At 47.4% G+C, this 16,477-nt stretch overlaps 3 non-coding genes across 3 annotated transcripts; all 3 read right to left on the bottom strand.

Annotated features, from left to right (window-relative positions):
• Positions 1-411: 411 nt before the first annotated feature.
• Positions 412-561, bottom strand: LOC138570459 (U12 minor spliceosomal RNA). The gene has a single exon (XR_011303511.1). It is a non-coding gene; the product is annotated as a U12 minor spliceosomal RNA (small nuclear RNA).
• A 5,760-nt stretch (positions 562-6,321) lies between these two features.
• On the bottom strand, positions 6,322-6,471 carry LOC138570460 (U12 minor spliceosomal RNA). The gene has a single exon (XR_011303512.1). It is a non-coding gene; the product is annotated as a U12 minor spliceosomal RNA (small nuclear RNA).
• A 9,582-nt stretch (positions 6,472-16,053) lies between these two features.
• On the bottom strand, positions 16,054-16,198 carry LOC138570462 (U12 minor spliceosomal RNA). Its single transcript, XR_011303514.1, has one exon. It is a non-coding gene; the product is annotated as a U12 minor spliceosomal RNA (small nuclear RNA).
• Positions 16,199-16,477: the final 279 nt, after the last annotated feature.

The raw sequence follows: 16,477 nt of genomic DNA, 5'->3' as shown, positions 1-16,477 counted from the left end.
CCTGCATCAAGACTGGAACCAACATAGGGAAGCGGACAAAGATGCAAAGCCCAGTGGGACAGAGACACCATCTTTGTGAGACGCGGAGAGGAAGGGGACGTGCGCGAAGTGCTTCCCTAATGAAGAGAAAGAAACTGTGAAGAAGTTTTGATAAAACTCTTTGTTTTACCACTTTGAGTAAATTTCAATAAATAAAAAAAAAAAAATGTCCATCAAAAAAATACCCTTCGGTGGGGAGTATGGGTTGAACAGGCAAAGCTACTGAGATACTGAGGGTGCAGTATATTGTGCGGCGATTGAGCACTTCCAAACTAAAAATACACACGCACTTCATTTCTGAACAAGGTATGTAGGTTAAACACAAACAGAGCAATTGTTTATCTGCGTCTTTCATTTAACAAGCTTTGGGGTCGGGCAGATCGCTACTCCAAAGCATCCCGCTAAGTAGGCGGGTCACCCACGGAACGACCTGTACCCGTTCAAAAATTCCGCTCACATTATAAGTGAGGCTCTTGGCATCACCCAAAATCGTTATTTTCCTTACTCATTAGTTTAAGGCATGACGACAAGACCAAGAGGGAAGTTACCCTTATTTGAAAACCCACTTCTAATTGAGAGTGGGGCAATTTGGTATTTTCTACCTTTGCAGTGAAAATAGTTAAAAGTGTGTTCATTGTCTACCTGTTTTCAGTTATATTTAAAACCCCAAGACGAAAAGTGCGATTACCATCCATTTTAGCGTATGGAAATAAAAAGTAGCCCGCTTTGCATTCTGGGAACGGAAATGCTCCAAGCATAAATAAGTCTAGAATTGGCCATATATAAGCATTGACTCAGAGCTTGTTCGGATCGAAACTACTTCTCATCAGCAAGGACTGATTTTTGCTCCAGTTCGTGGAGAAACTCTATAGGGCGATATGAGTGGTGCACAGCACTCTCCAATTCAATGACTGCTGGGATCCCATGAGGGATCACTTCCTTTTACTACTTGGTGATCAATGGTGGCCCACCAGAACATCTTGCTAACTTCTGTTGTCAAAACCAGGGATGAGAAGGTTGGACTTCATGTCCCCTGTAAATATGTGTGTCCACCAGCCGACAATGAAGGGAAAAGACAACCTCCTGTGTCATCTGAACAGGTGTCTCATATATCTTCTCCACTGGTTTCCAGTGGAGGTGGGGATCGCTCCCTTCATTTGAAGCTGGGTTTATGCAACTAATGAGGAACATGAGGACATGTCCCTCTGGACTTGAATACTGGTGTGCTGCTGGGCAGGGTAGATTCAAGAGCACAGTGATCCGGTCTTTCATCTGCTGGCTCATTGGGCTGGTAGATTCACATGGATGTGGTTCATCTTGAATTCTACTCCAAAGCGTTCCAGATCCTGCAATGGGCTCAACTGTGACTTGCCCAAGTGGATTGTGCACCCGTGAGTCTCCGGTAGTAAGCAGGCCATTTCTACATGGTTTCGGATAAGCTCCATTGTGGCTGCATAGTCATATAGTTTGGTGGAATGTTGATCTGCTGTCCATGAATAATCACTAATATAGTTTTCAGAACACTTGTGAAGATGCCTGGGGCAATTTTGGGGCCAAACAGAAGAACCTGGTACTAATACTGATCATCCACAACGGTTAACTGCAGAAACATCAGTGGGACATGTGGAGAGGAGTGTGGCAATATGGATCCTTTTAATGAATAGGGATCACAAACCCCACATTTTTGTTGACTACGTTTTCACTGGATACCCTCTTATCAGTTCACCAAGCCTAGATCCAACCAGTTTCTGACCTCAGAAATGGAGGCGTAGCAGCGACACTCTCTGCGCTGCATCCTCTTTTTAATTTCACCCCAAGAAGGGTCTTGTGGCCCCATTGAGGTCCCAGAAGCAGCAGCTCTCAGTGTGTCCCAGGAAACACTAGGGAGAACCTGATTATATTTCTTCATAATAGCCAGTTTTTCTAAACAGTCAGAGCCTTCTTCTGCTGCTGACCATATTGCTGCAAAATCATCTAACCCTGATTAGGTTATGTAAGTGGAGAATGTCTCAGCCTTTATGGATTCGTTGTTACATGTGTAACTTATTTTTAAGTATGTTTCCACTTTCTTGTCAGTAGCACTAATGGGGCAGCACCTCTGGGGCTGTTTTACACCAGGGATTGGACAAGAGAGAGTTACTCTCTAAAAGTGGCGTGTTAATACTCCACAAGCAGCTTCAGGGGATAAATTGTTCTCAGAACTTGTGAACGCCAGTCGTATCTGTCTCACTCCACTCCTTAGTCAGTACATACATTATTTCAGGCAGAACTGACATCCCAGCTGTGTTGGATTTCTTTAGTTGGCATATCTTGGCATAAATTGAGGAAACCTCCTCGCAAGGCACGTGCAAGTTCCTACACATGTAGCCCATGAACTTTGGTTTGGTCTCCCTTGAAACATATCTACTCCCGTATTCCAAGGTTTCCTCCTCTGTCATAGCTTGGAGCTCCCTGTTGGTGTCAACAGGTGAATCATCTACACACTGCATTTAGGGAGAGGGGAGGTTTAGTGGAAGGTGCTTTCTTAGCCAAGAAATACTCCAAAGCCCTTTGATCATATCCTGCACCTGATTCCAAAGCACCATCATGTGGCAGGAACTGCCGGGTCTGGAGGAGTGGGAGTGTAGCGCCTTCTCTTTTTCGTATGCTTCCTGTGATGGCCCTTGGGAGGTTGAGACCCTTTATGCCTGTCTTCACCTACAGAGGACTCCGCTGTGATCCAGCAACAACGGGCAGCAGGAAACTCAAATGCTATAGAAATGTAGCTGTGCAGTAAGCAAGCAGCAGCCCTTACAGGTTTATATTCCACTCTTTTTGTTGCACCTCTTGTGCATGCGCAAAATCACAAATCAAGGTACTCTGGGGCATCATGAATAGGAGTGTAATGAATTTTGGGGCACTCTGTGCACAGACCTCCAATGGGTATTCTGGAGTGCTCTATGCTCCTGAAGGCTGAAGCGCAACAAATTATGCGGCAAGATATCCTAGGATAATCCCAGTTCCTAAGATCCAAACCCACAGTATGTTCTGGGACCCATTCCTGAAGCCCATTGCCATGCATTCTGGTTTGCTCCATTGCCATGAGTGCAAAGCATAATGACGAGCCTGTTGAACACCCATAACAATATTTTGCTACTCACCGATCCAAATGTTGGTATTAATATGGCTGTCTCCCCAGGTCCACTTGACTACCCACAAAGTAGCAAGGTCCTTGTTTCTGGTGATACAGTGTCTGCTCTGCAAGAATGGCTTGTGATGCTCTGTTTTACTTATACTTCTTAACACACACTCTTTTGGCGGGCATCACCCACATTGTAACCAGCCTCATAGTTGCCATGTAAACCCTATTTGATTCCATATTTTATATTGTTGGATGTGTTGCAAATAATTTGAACGACTTGGATTTCTCAGTAATTCAGTTGCTTTTAGAATGCTGCGTCAGTGGGGCCTAACTCACTATTTTCAACGAATCAGATTTACCCTCACAAAGCGAGGTAACGCCCATATTAGTCAATGAACTCTTACCTGCCCAAGAAAAAACTCAGGTGTTTTCATCAGCCAAGGGGTGACAAAAGGTTGAGGGTGATGTTTACATGCGGAGTCCATACTTTCAGCGCATCTATTTTACCTGCTCTCTCAAACAGGCATACTTACCTGGAATGGTCTTGCCAGGGACAGAAAAATACGTAGATGGGGCTGGAGCTTTTCCTTTTCAGAGAAGTGGGTGGTTTATGTAATTTTTGTAGGTATTTTTATTTCTCCATGCCACCAGAGGTCTGTCGAGGAAGACTGTTACATTCCTTAGTTAGGACTGGAGGGAGAAAGATTGTACTATGAGGTAATCATGCTGAGATATGTGACGTATGATGAGCAAATAAACCAGCAGAGAGCCGCAGTGGGACTCTTCCTGGCACCTATCAGACGGACAGTACCTATTGAAGTACCTACACTTCAGAAACCTCGGACAGCAAGGTAACCATTGAGAAAACCGTATCGACAAGTGAGACAGAACGACGATTGTAAAAACGTAACACCTGAAGAAGCCATGAAAGTCCTAAAAGAGGATGAATGGTGATGTCACAAGACCTCGGACTGACTCGCAGATAATGAAAACGACGACCTGTGAATGACGAAAAGAGACGAAACACCAACGATAAGCGACATCCTGAGTTGAAGTAAAAGAACAATGTCAGGTATAAGAAGCTTATGCCATAAGAGCGATGAAGATATGCAACCAGTTTACACGTGTACATATGCTTAGGAACGCAAGAAAGCTGAGGAAATTGTGCAGCTTCCTATGCTTAATAGGAAATTAGATGCGGCAAGCGCCACATATACATATCTACCTCAAAAGGAGCACTTTATATGACATATATGTCCACTTTCCAAAAGGTCTGAACGAACCGCAAGTTACCAGTGGCCCCAGGGGAGAAGGCCCTCAAACATGGGAATCGAAATGTAAGACAGAAACGAAACTCAGATGCATGAGACCCGTGCAAAGAAACCAAGGTCATCTTAGCTGACACAGGCTAATACAATTTATGACACCAAGAGCGGAGTATCCTGTTCAAAGGAGTCGAGATAAGAAGCAGAATGCATTTGGTGGACAGAAAGTTAAAATCAAATACACAAATTACATAGAGACAGAGACGATTTCACGGTGCCTAAAACACGTGACCTGCTGAGTAGCCATGAGCCGTGCCACAGATATCCGAATTCTCCCAGACAGAGAAGCAGCACCGAGGCCTACAAATTAGAGCTAATTGACACATGGCCAGTGGTGGGTCAGTGATGAATGGTGGTACTAGTTGGTGGGAGGTGAGGGGAGCTGACGGGCACCCTGCACCTGGCCGACCATTCTGCATGCTGCTAAGCCAAGTGGAAAAGTACAAGGTGATGTGGTAACAACCCAATCACAATGTACCAAGTAATCTAGGATCCTATAGTCTGTAGAACCAATGAGATGTTCTACTTTTAGTGACTTTTAGTGACATCCACAGTAGTCATTCTGAAGGAAGTGCTAGATGCCCCACCTGACTCTAGTTATCCAATCCTTTTACTCCACTATCATATACAGATAAAGTACCTATAGTAAAGTTACCTTCCTATAACCAATAGAATTGCATGCAACATTTTGTAGCGTTTTACGTCAGCAATGATGAGTTTTCTGTTTAAAGGATGTGATTCTTGTGAAGTTCATTTGGAGATGAAGCGAGAAGGAAGATCGAGCAACTGCTGATGTTCATAACTCCCCGTTTGTTGTACTTGTCATTAAACTGACTCCCTTTGCCAAACCATTGAGTTGTCATTATTGATTTGATGTTTGAGTATTAATCTGCACCCCATCCATCTCACGGGTGCTGCTATTCCATCTTAAAGTGGTGTTTGGGAAAATCTCAGTCCTATGGGCCGGCTGGGATCCTTAATGCACACCCTGACAAGGCGAGGTAATGGCCATATTAGTCAATTAACTCTCACCTGCCCCAAAAAAACTCAGGTGTTTCCGTCAGCCCTGGGGTGACAAAAGGATGAGCGCAATGTTTACATGCGGACTCCATAATTTCAGTGCATCTATTTTACCTGCTCTCTCAAACAGGCATAGTTACCTGGAATCGTGTTGCCTGGGACAGACACAAACGCAGATTGAGCTGGAAGGTGAGCCTATCTTTTTCAGAAATAGGGGGGATAGGTATTTTATTTTTGTAGGTATTTTTATTTCTCCATGCCACGAGAGGTCTGTCAGGGGAGACTGTTACATTCCTTAGTTAGGACTAGAGGGAAAAAAATTGCACTATGAGGTAATGAGAGGGGGGAAGAATGACTCATAGTAATTCCATTACCGGTTAGTAATCATGGGATTATCACTATATAATAGGCAGGTAATCATCAAAATAGCAGTAAATGTACATCTTACCCGACATCAGATGCATTGGGCAAGTGTACTTTAGAAATGGAGATGATTTGAGGCACTTCTCTTCACTGTTATATGAAGTCAGAGGACGCATTATGTGATGGTGGAAGGTCGCAATTGCAAACAGCAAACACAGCCCTTGAACTTGAGTGTTTGCAATTTAAAATGTCCATCAAAAAATTACCCTTCGGTGGGGAGTATGGGTTGAACAGGCAAAGCTACTGAAATACTGAGGGTACAGTATAATGTGCGGCGAGTGAGCACTTCCAAACTAAAAATACACACGCACTTCATTTCTGAACAAGGTATGTAGGTTAAACACAAACAGAGCAATTGTTTATCTGCGTCTTTCATTTAACAGGCTTTGGGGTCGGGCAGATCGCTACTCCAAGGCACCCCGCTAAGTAGGCGGGTCACCCACGGGACGACCTGTACCCGTTCAAAAATTCCGCTCACATTATGAGTGAGGATCTTGGCATCACCCAAAATCATTATTTTTCTTACTCATTAGTTTAAGGCATGACGACAAGACCAAGAGGGAAGTTACCCTTATTTGAAAACCCACTTCTAATTGAGAGTGGGGCAATTTGGTATTTTCTACCTTTGCAGTGAAAATAGTTAAAAGTGTGTTCATTGTCTACCTGTTTTCAGTTATATTTAAAACCCCAAGACCAAAAGTGCGATTACCATCCATTTTAGCGTATGGAAATAAAAAGTAGCCCGCTTTGCCTTCTGGGAACAACGGAAATGCTCCAAGCATAAATAAGTCTAGAATTGGCCATATATAAGCATTGACTCAGAGCTTGTTCGGATCGAAACTACTTCTCATCAGCAAGGACTGATTTTTGCTCCAGTTCGTGGAGAAACTCTATAGGGCGATATGAGTGGTGCACAGCACTCTCCAATTCAGTGACTGCTGGGATCCCATGAGGGATCACTTCCCTTTACTACTTGGTGACCAATGGTGCCCCACCAGACGATCTACCTGACTTGTGTTGTCAACACCAGGGATGAGAAGGTTGGACTTCCAGTCCCCTGTAAATATGTGTGTCCACCAGCCGCCAATGAAGGGAAAAGACAACCTCCTGTGTCATCTGAACAGGTGTCTCATATATCTTCTCCACTGGTTTCCAGTGGAGGTGGGGATCGCTCTCTTCATGTGAAGCTGGGTTTATGCAACTAATGAGGAACATGAGGACATGTCCCTCTGGACTTGATTACTGGTGTGCTGCTGGGCAGGGTAGATTCAAGAGCACAGTGATCCGGTCTTTCATCTGCTGGCTCATTGGACTGGTAGATTCACATGGATGTGGTTCATCTTGAATTCTACTCCAAAGCGTTCCAGAACCTGCAATGGGCTCAACTGTGACTTGCCCAAGTGGATTGTGCACCCGTGAGTCTCCGGTAGTAAGCAGACCATTTCTACATGGTTTCGGATTAGCTCCATTGTGGCTGCATAGTCATATAGTTTGGTGGAATGTTGATCTGCTGTCCATGAATAATCACTAATATAGTTTTCAGAACACTTGTGAAAATGCCCAGGGTAATTTTGGGGCCAAACAGAAGAACCTGGAGCTAATACTGATCATCCACAACAGTTAACTGCAGAAAGATCGGTGGGACACGTGGAAAGGAGTGTGGAAATATGGATCCTTTAAATTGATAGGGATCACAAACCCCACTTTGCTGAAAGTGGAGCAGATCAACTGTACAGACTAAATATGAAAGGGCATGTGACACACAAATTAATTCAAGCAAAATTATCCTGAGGGTTTCTTCCTAGAAGGAGGATGAAGAAGTGGCCAATCTTATCTGTCTCACTCCACTCCTTAATCAGTACATACATTACTTCAGGCAGAACTGACATCCCAGCTCTGTTGGATTTCTTTAGTTGGCATATATTTGCGTCAGTTGAGGAAACCTCCTCGCAAGGCACGTGCAGGTTCCTACACATTTAGCCCATAAACTTTGGTTTGGTCTCTTTTGAAACATATCTACTCCCGTATTCCAAGGTTTACTCCTCTGTCATAGCTTAAAGATCACTGTTGGTGTCAACAGGTGAATCATCTATGCACTGCATTTAGGGAGAGGGGAGGTCTAGTGGAAGGTGCTTTCTTAGCCAAGAAATACTCCAAAGCACTTTGATCAAAGCCTTCCCCAATGCACCATCATGGGGCAGGGACTAACGAGTCTCGAGGAGTGGGAGTGCAGTGCCTCCTCTTGCTTGTATGCTTCCTGTGATGGCCCTTGGGAGTATCAGACCCTTTATGCATGTCTTCACCTACAGAAGAGTCCACTGTGATCCAGCAAAAACAGGCAGCAGGAAACTCAAATGATATAGAAATGTAGCTGTGCTGCAATCAGTCAGCAAGCGGCAGCCTTTACATGTTTACATTCCATTCTTCGTGTTGCCCCTCTTGCACATGCACAGAATGACAGATCAGGTTCTCTGGAGCATCATGAATAGGAGTGTAATGAATTATGTGGCGCTCTGTGAACAGATCTCCATTGGGTAGTCTGGAGTGCTCTGCGCTCGTAAATTCTGAAGAAACAAATTATGCTCAACTGTCTCAGTGATAACCTGGGTATCGCCGATCAGGCCCTGACTTGGTTGACCTCTTTCCTCTCTGATCAACCCTCCCACGTCCACCTTGGGTCCTGCCTCTCCTCTATCTCTATCTGCACCTGTGGTGTTCCCCAGGGGTCTCTCCTCTCTACCTGGATGTTCAACCAATACCTGGCACTTCTTGCCCACCACATTGCCGCCCTCTGCTCCAACTTTCAGTGCTATGTGGATGACACTCCACTCATTTTCAGGCTCCCTTCCACCACTTCCTCTCCCTCTCTCATCCCTGACTGTTTGTCTGCTATCCAGGAGTGGTGTGCCGCCAATGATCTCTGCTTAAATGCCAGAAAGACTGAGATTCTCCTCATCGGCACACCTGCTCCCTTCTTTCCTGACGCTCTCTGGCCGGCCTCTCTTGGCCCTCTTCCTGCTCCCACCTATGAAGCTAAAAACTTTGGTGTCATCTTTGACTCCACACTCTCCTTCTCTCCTTACATCTATGATGTCTCTAAGAAGTCATACTACCAGCTGCACCTCCTCAGCTGTATTCTTCCATTCCTCTCCTTCCCCCAGAAGCTCACTGTCTCCAGCGCTCTGGTTTTCTCTTGGCTGTACTACTTCAACAGCTTCTTTTTAAATGTGCCTGCTTCTCCTCTCCTACCTCTGCAACTCATCCAGAACAGGACTGTGAGACTTGTCCTTGGCCTCAAGCCCAGGTATTGTATCTCTCCAGGGCTTAAATCTCTGCAATGGCTCCCAGTGGCTGCAAGGATTAAGTTCGAAAAACTCTGGATTGTCCATAAGGCCTTCTGGGGTCTGGGGCCTCAATACCTTCAATTCTCTCTTCCTAAATATCTTCCTTCTCGAGCTCTTCACTCACCCGCCTCCAACTCCCTCAGGGTCATTTGTTTCTCCAAGCAACAAGTTGGTGGAAGATCTCTGTCCTCAATTGAGGCCTCCCTCTGGAAAGAGCATCCCTGCCTCTCTTAAACTTGAGGAAAGCCATCTCCAGTTCCGGAAGCACCTCAAAACCTTCCTGTTTGCTTCTGCTTTCTCTCGTCCCCTCCCCTACTGAACCCCTGGCTGAAACTGAAACTGCACTGGTCACCTGGCCACCCTCTGATCTCGGGCCCAGGTCCCCTCCCCCACCAGTTGCACGCCTGTACTGCCTCCCTGGCAACCCTTGAACTTGTGGACTGTTTTCTGTATCCCTACAGTCCACTACCAGCACTTGACACCTGATTTCTGCACTTACCCTTCCACTTTCCACCAACTGACCGCACTATTTACTTACTGCTTTTATTTATTCTATTTATTTTTTACTGTCGATCCCATGTACTGCACTGTCCCCCCACTTCCCCCTGCACTTTTACCCTCCCCCCTTCCCCTGCACTTGCGCAATCTCAATGTCACCTGGCCTAGTAAGATCGTTGTCTCTGTCTTCGCCCTGTTCTCCCACCCTTGCCTCGTCGCGCCTTAAAACACTTGTGCATGGGCGCATTATTAATGCCATATCATATCATATCATGTGTCTCTCTGTTCCGGCGCAAAATATCCTAGAATAATCGCAGTTCCTAAGATCCAAACCAACCGTATGTTGCGGGACCGTTCCTGGAGCCCATTGCCAGGCATTCTGGTTTGCTCCGTTTGCATGAGTGCAAAGCATGATGACGAGCATGTAGCACACCCATAACAATATTTTACTACTCCCCGATCCAAATGTTAGTATTAATATGGCTGCCTCCACAGGTCCTCTTGACTACCCACAAAGTAGGAAGGTCCTTGTTTCTGGTGGTACAGTGTTTGCTCTGCCGGAACGTCTTGTGCTGCTCTGTTTTACATATACTTCTCAACACACACTCTTTTGGCGGGTATCACCCACAATGTAACCAGACTCATAGTTGCCATGTAAACCATATTTGATTCCATGTTTTATAATGTTGAATGTGTTGCATTTAATTTGAACGACTTGGATTTCTCAGTAATTCAGTTGCTTTTAGAATGCTGGGTGGGTGTGGGGCATCACATGATCGTGGGAGCGTGTTCTCGCGAGATCTCGCGAGACGGGATCTCGCGAGCCCACGCTCCACGGGAAAACGTTCCCGCTTCAGAGTTGGTGCTCGGCCAGCTGAAGCTGTCACACAGGAGCGCTGCTCCTGATTACAGGATAAGAGGCAGTGAGTGACAGAACTCACACCACAGCTTCTAGGGCGTAACACCACAGCCACAGGAGGCTTCATGGGGGCCCTAGAAGTCTACAGCGTGCCACCGGTGAGCACAACCTTTCCACAGTGAATCAACTGGGAAAGCACAGGACTTGATCGCAATGAACTGTAAGTAAGCGCCCAGAATCACCAGGCCACCTTAGAGCCTTTCTCCCTGTTGTCAGTCAATAAAGACTGTTAGAAACCCTACAGCGTCCTGTCATCTATTTAGGCCACAACATAACTGGCGACAAGGATACCAGAAGTCCCACGGACCCACCATGCAAGGCGCCACACCACCCCCTGCGTTTCTCCCCTTGCCAGGGACACCGGCAATTCCTTGGATGCAATGGGATCCCCTTTTTTCCACCTACTTGGAAGCAGTGGGCGGCACGCGATATGCCCCCATCAGGAAGAGGGCGATGCTGTTAAATGCGTTAGGGGTTGAAGGTCAGCGCATCTTTGCCGGCCTTAAAGAAATACCTGCGGCCGACGATGACGTCAAAGACGACGATGTTTACAAAGAAGCGACTCGTCGCATCATGAAGAGATTCACCAATAAGGAGAACATTGTACTGCACAGGCTGAGATTCTACACTTGCAAACAGGAAGGGAGCGAACCCGTGGATGACTACATCACCAGGATGAGGGAACTCGCTTCTCTTTGCGCCTTTGGAGAAAATGTAGAACAGGTTATCTGCGACATGCTCGTTGTCCACACCAACTCTAGGAAAGTACAGGACAAACTCATCCAAGAAAAGGAGGTCACCCTCGATAAAGCCATCCAGATTGCCAGGGCAGAGGAAGAAACCTCCAGCAGACGCAAGGAGGCGGGAAGTCACCTGCCTGTGCCCGAAATGGCGGCGCTACAATGGAGAGGTCGCAGAGACAAGCATTCCCGCGACGGCCCCAAAGACAAAAGTCCCAGGAAAAAGGAGGCACCGAAATGTTACAGATGCGCCAGCTCCAAGCACATGGCGAACGACAGCGACTGCCCCGCCAGGAATAAGGAGTGCTCCAAGTGGGGACGCATAGGCCACGTGGCTCCGGCATGCATGTGGCGGGAGAAAATTGTTTCCCGTGTTGACGGTGACTGCACCTCAACTGACGATGATGAACTACAGGACAGACCCATGGTTGTCATGGTCAATGCCCCCCATGCCAGAAGAGAAAAGCCCCACTGCACCATTAAAGTGGACGGAATGGAAACGCGCGTCATGGCTGATTCGGGATCCGACCTCACCATTCTGCCCATCAACACGTACAAGGAGATGATGGGACAAGAAAAAGTGGAGATTAGATCAACCAGGCAAAAACCGACCGTGTTTGGAGGGGCAACGGTCGACCTGTTGGGCTACATCAAGGCCCAGATCGATTTTAAAGGGAGGTCTACCACCAGCAAAGTGTATTTTTCACCCAAAGGTCCAGCCGTGCTGGGGTGTGATGACCAACACAAACTCAGCATGAAACTAGATCCCAGCACTCCGGAACAGGTGCTCATGATCTCATCAGGAGCAGCGCAAAACTACAAAGAGATCTTTCCAAGCCTGTTTTCCGAGAATCCGGGAAAAGTCAAAAACTTTGTCCACAAGATTCGGCTGAAACCCAACGCCACCCCAGTCAAGCACAAAGTAAGGGCAGTACCTGCCACCGCAAGACCAGCTTTGGACACCCACCTGAGGAAGATGGTCGAAGAAGGAACCGTTGAAACCGTAGAATCCTCAGAGCGGCTGAGTCCGGTAGTATTAGTAAAGAAAAAGTCCAGCAACGACCTCAGGATCTGCATCGACCTGAGAAGCCTGAACTTGGAAGTGATCACGGATAGCTTCCCACTCCTCAGCATCAATGAGATTGTCCTCATGATGAAGGAGGCGGCCATTTTCTCAAAGCTGGACATGCGTGATGCCTATCACCAGATTCCTTTACACAAGTCCTCCCGTCCCCTGACGGCGTTCATCACTCCTTTTGGCACCTTCCAATACACCCGCATGCCTTTCGGGTTATCGTCCGCAGCATCCGCATTCCAGAGGATGATGAACTCCCTGCTTAAAGGCCTCACCAATGTCTCATTCTTCCAGGATGACATCCTGGTGTACGCCAAAGACAACGAGACCCATGACAAGGCACTCAAGTCAGTCCTGAGCAGACTTCAGGAGGAAGGCATTCACCTACACCATGAAAAGTGTGTCTTCGGGGTGAACAAGGTAGAATATCTTGGGTACTGCATCTCGAGTGATGGGGTAAGCCCCAAGAAGAACCTCATGGAGGCCATTACAGAAGCACCGGCGCCGATGTCCAAAGAGGAACTACGCTCATTCTTGGGCCTAGCCGAGTACTATGCCAAATTCGTCCCCAGGTTCTCTGAGACCACGTCTCCCATGAGGGAGCTCCTGAAGAAGGGGGCAGCGTACTCTTGGGGCCCAGAACAGGATGAGGCTTTCGGCGAAATCAAGAAAAGGATTCTACATGCGCCATGTCTTAAACCATACAACCCTGAATGGGACACCTACATCACCACTGACGCCAGCGCATACGGCCTAGGGGCCACCTTGACCCAGAAGAAGGGCGACACTGAGAACATTGTGGCGTTTGCATCCAAGGCACTATCCTCATCCGAGAAGAATTACTCTACGGTAGAGAAAGAGATGTTGGCATGCGCCTGGGCTGTCGACTATTTCAGATCATACGTATGGGGGACAAGATTCAAGTTGATCACCGATCACAAACCCCTAATTCACATGTTGAGTCCGGGCGGCACCAAGACGGCCACCCCCAGACTGGCCAGGATCGCCGCAAAGCTCCAAGAGTACACATATGAGATACAACACATTGCGGGCTGCAAAAACGCACAAGCGGACTGCATGTCCAGGCTCCTGAACCAAAGCGCCCCCAGCACCACATTCCTGGAAGACGAATGTGTCGTTGCTTCCATCGGCGACTTGAGGAACGTCGAGTACATGGAAATGAGCGAGCGCCACGGGCACGAAGAGTTCGAGCAGGACTACGCCCTAAGGCACGTAAGCACCTGGGTTCGAAATGGATGGCCCAACGAGAGAGCGATCCCCGAAGGCCTTCGTCCCTACTGGAAGGTGAACGAGGAAATCACCGCCATGAACGGTCTCATTCTCAGAGGTGATCAAGTCATCCCACCCAGCGGAATCCGCAAAGTCATACTATGCAGAGAACACTCAGGCCATTTAGGGTGCAACATGACCAGACGAAGGATACGTGACGCATACTGGTGGCCAGGCATGGACCAGGACGTACAGCAGATGGTCGATAGGTGCCATGAATGCTCAAACAGCGACAAGCGCCTAGCCGTGAGGCAAGCCCCCATGCTGCCCACCGAAGTCCCCAAAGGGGTGTAGCGAAAACTGGGGCTGGATTTCATAGGGCCGCTGGACAACATGCCCCCAGAGCACAGGTACGGGATAGTCATGGTCGACTATTTTTCCAAATGGGTGGAAGCTGACTTCACCCCAGACATCACCACAGGAACAGTCATTGAAACACTCACCGCCATATTCCAGCGGGAGGGCCTACCCGAAGAACTCGTCACGGACAACGGAGTCCAGCTAGTCTCCAGAGAAATGGAAAAATTTCTCAAGCTCAACAACATCAAACAGCGAAAAGCAAGTCTATACCACCCACAGGCAAATGGCCTAGTCGAGCGGGCAAACCGCTTCATCAAGGGGGCGCTACAACTGGCTCACGCCTCGGGCCTGGACCCATACAAGACAGTCAAAGAAGCCGTAGTGGCCCACCGTCTCACCCCCAACGCCGTCACAGGTGTTTCACCTTTCCATCTGCTGATGGGGAGAAGGGCAGCATCCTCACTGGTACCACCATGGCTCCAGCAAGTGAGGGCCGACGAAGACGTTGACATGGATGACATAACGTGCCGCATGCAGCGCAACAAAGAAGCAATGAAAGCACAGGGGGTTTTGCGCCGAGCCGCTCGACACACACAAGTCAACAAAGGGGATCTGGTGAAGATACGACTTCCCCACAAGGACACCTCCACTGGTTCCAGATACAGCAGTCCCATAGAAGTCATGGAGAGATGGGCAAACCACATCTGCACCAGCGATGGCAGGAGATAGAATCTAGAAAGGGTAGCCATGTACCGCAGGAAAGAAGACACTGTACACTCGCAAGGAGACACTGGAGGAGATCAAGTCTGCCAAGAGTCATACGAGAACCATCACCTCCCGAGTAGAGATTCCATAGCCGCACCATCACAACGACTTCGCAAGCCCCATTCCCCCAACAACACCCAGGGAATCACAGCAAAGAGCTGGACAAAGAGAACCTGAATCACCAGCACCCTCCCAAAGACACTTCATCGATCCAGCTCCATACCCTGATGCTGGCAGGCCCCAGAGAGAGAGAAGGAAACCCAGGAAATATGCGGACTTCATCATTGAGTGACCACCCATCCTTTTTCCCAGCAAAGGAGGTGTGTGGGGACATCACATGATCGCGGGAGCGTGTTCTCGCAAGATCTCGCAAGACGGGATCTCGCGAGCCCACTCACTATTTTCAACGAATCAGGTTTACCCTCACAAAGCGAGGTAACGCCCATGTAAGTCAATGAACTCTCACCTGCCCAAAACAAACTCTGGCGTTTTCATCAGCACTGGGGCCACAAAAGGCTGAGCGCGATGTTTACATGTGGAGTCCATAATTCCAGCGCATCTATTTTACCTGCTCTCTCAAACAGGCATAGTTACCGGCCGTCCTCTTTACTAGGACAGATGCAAACGCAGTGAGATTATCCTTTTCAGAAAGAGGGGGTTTATGTATTTTTTGTAGGTATTTTTATTTCTCCATGCCACCAGAGGTCTGTTGAGGGAGACTGCTCCATTCCTTTGTTAGGACTGGAGGGAGAAAGATTGCACTATGAGGTAATCAGAGGGGGGAAGAATGACTCATAGTAATTCCATTACCGGTTAGTAATCTTGGGATTATCACTTTATAATAGGCATGTAATCATCAAAATAGCAGTAAATTCACATCTTACCCGACATCAGATGCATTTGACAAGTGCACTGTAAACATGGAAGATCATTTGAGAGGCACTTCTCTTCACTGTTATATGAAGTCAGAGGGCGCATTATGTGATGGTGGAAGGTCGCAATTGCAAACAGCAAACACAGCCCTTGAATTTGAGTGTTTGCAATTAAAAATGCCCATCACAAATTACCCTTCAGTGGGGAGTATGGATTGAACAGGCAAAGCTACTGAAATACTGAGGGTGCAGTAGAATGTGCTGCGAGGTCGCACCCACAAACAGCAATTATTTGTGTCTTTTATTTAATAATCTTTGGGGTTGGGCAGATCGCTGCTCCAAAGCATCCCGCTAAGTAGGCGGGTCACCCACGGGACGACCTGTACCCGGTCAAAAATTCCGCTCACATTTGGAGTGAGAATTTTAGCATCACCCAAAATCATTACTTTCCTTACAGTTTATGGCATAACGACGACTTCTTTCTTTCTTTCTTTCTTTCTTTCTTTCTTTCTTTCTTTCTTTCTTTCTTTCTTTCTTTCTTTCTTTCTTTCTTTCTTTCTTTCTTTCTTTCTTTAAATTAGAGTAGGCGTGGACGGACCCACGCAGGCGCTTCCCCATCCAATTGGATGATGTGCACCTAACGACGACAAAACGGGGGAAGTTACCCTTATTTGAAAGCCCACTTCTAAAAGAGAGTGGGGGCAACTTGATATTTTCTACCTTTGCATTGTAAATAGTTAACAGTT

This window comes from Ambystoma mexicanum, chromosome 2q (assembly GCF_040938575.1).
Source record: "Ambystoma mexicanum isolate Mex_15411 chromosome 2q, UKY_AmexF1_1, whole genome shotgun sequence".
Taxonomy (NCBI): Eukaryota; Metazoa; Chordata; class Amphibia; order Caudata; family Ambystomatidae; genus Ambystoma; species Ambystoma mexicanum.
Note: the sequence above shows the minus strand (reverse complement) of the source record. Positions and strands in the feature narration are given on the sequence as shown.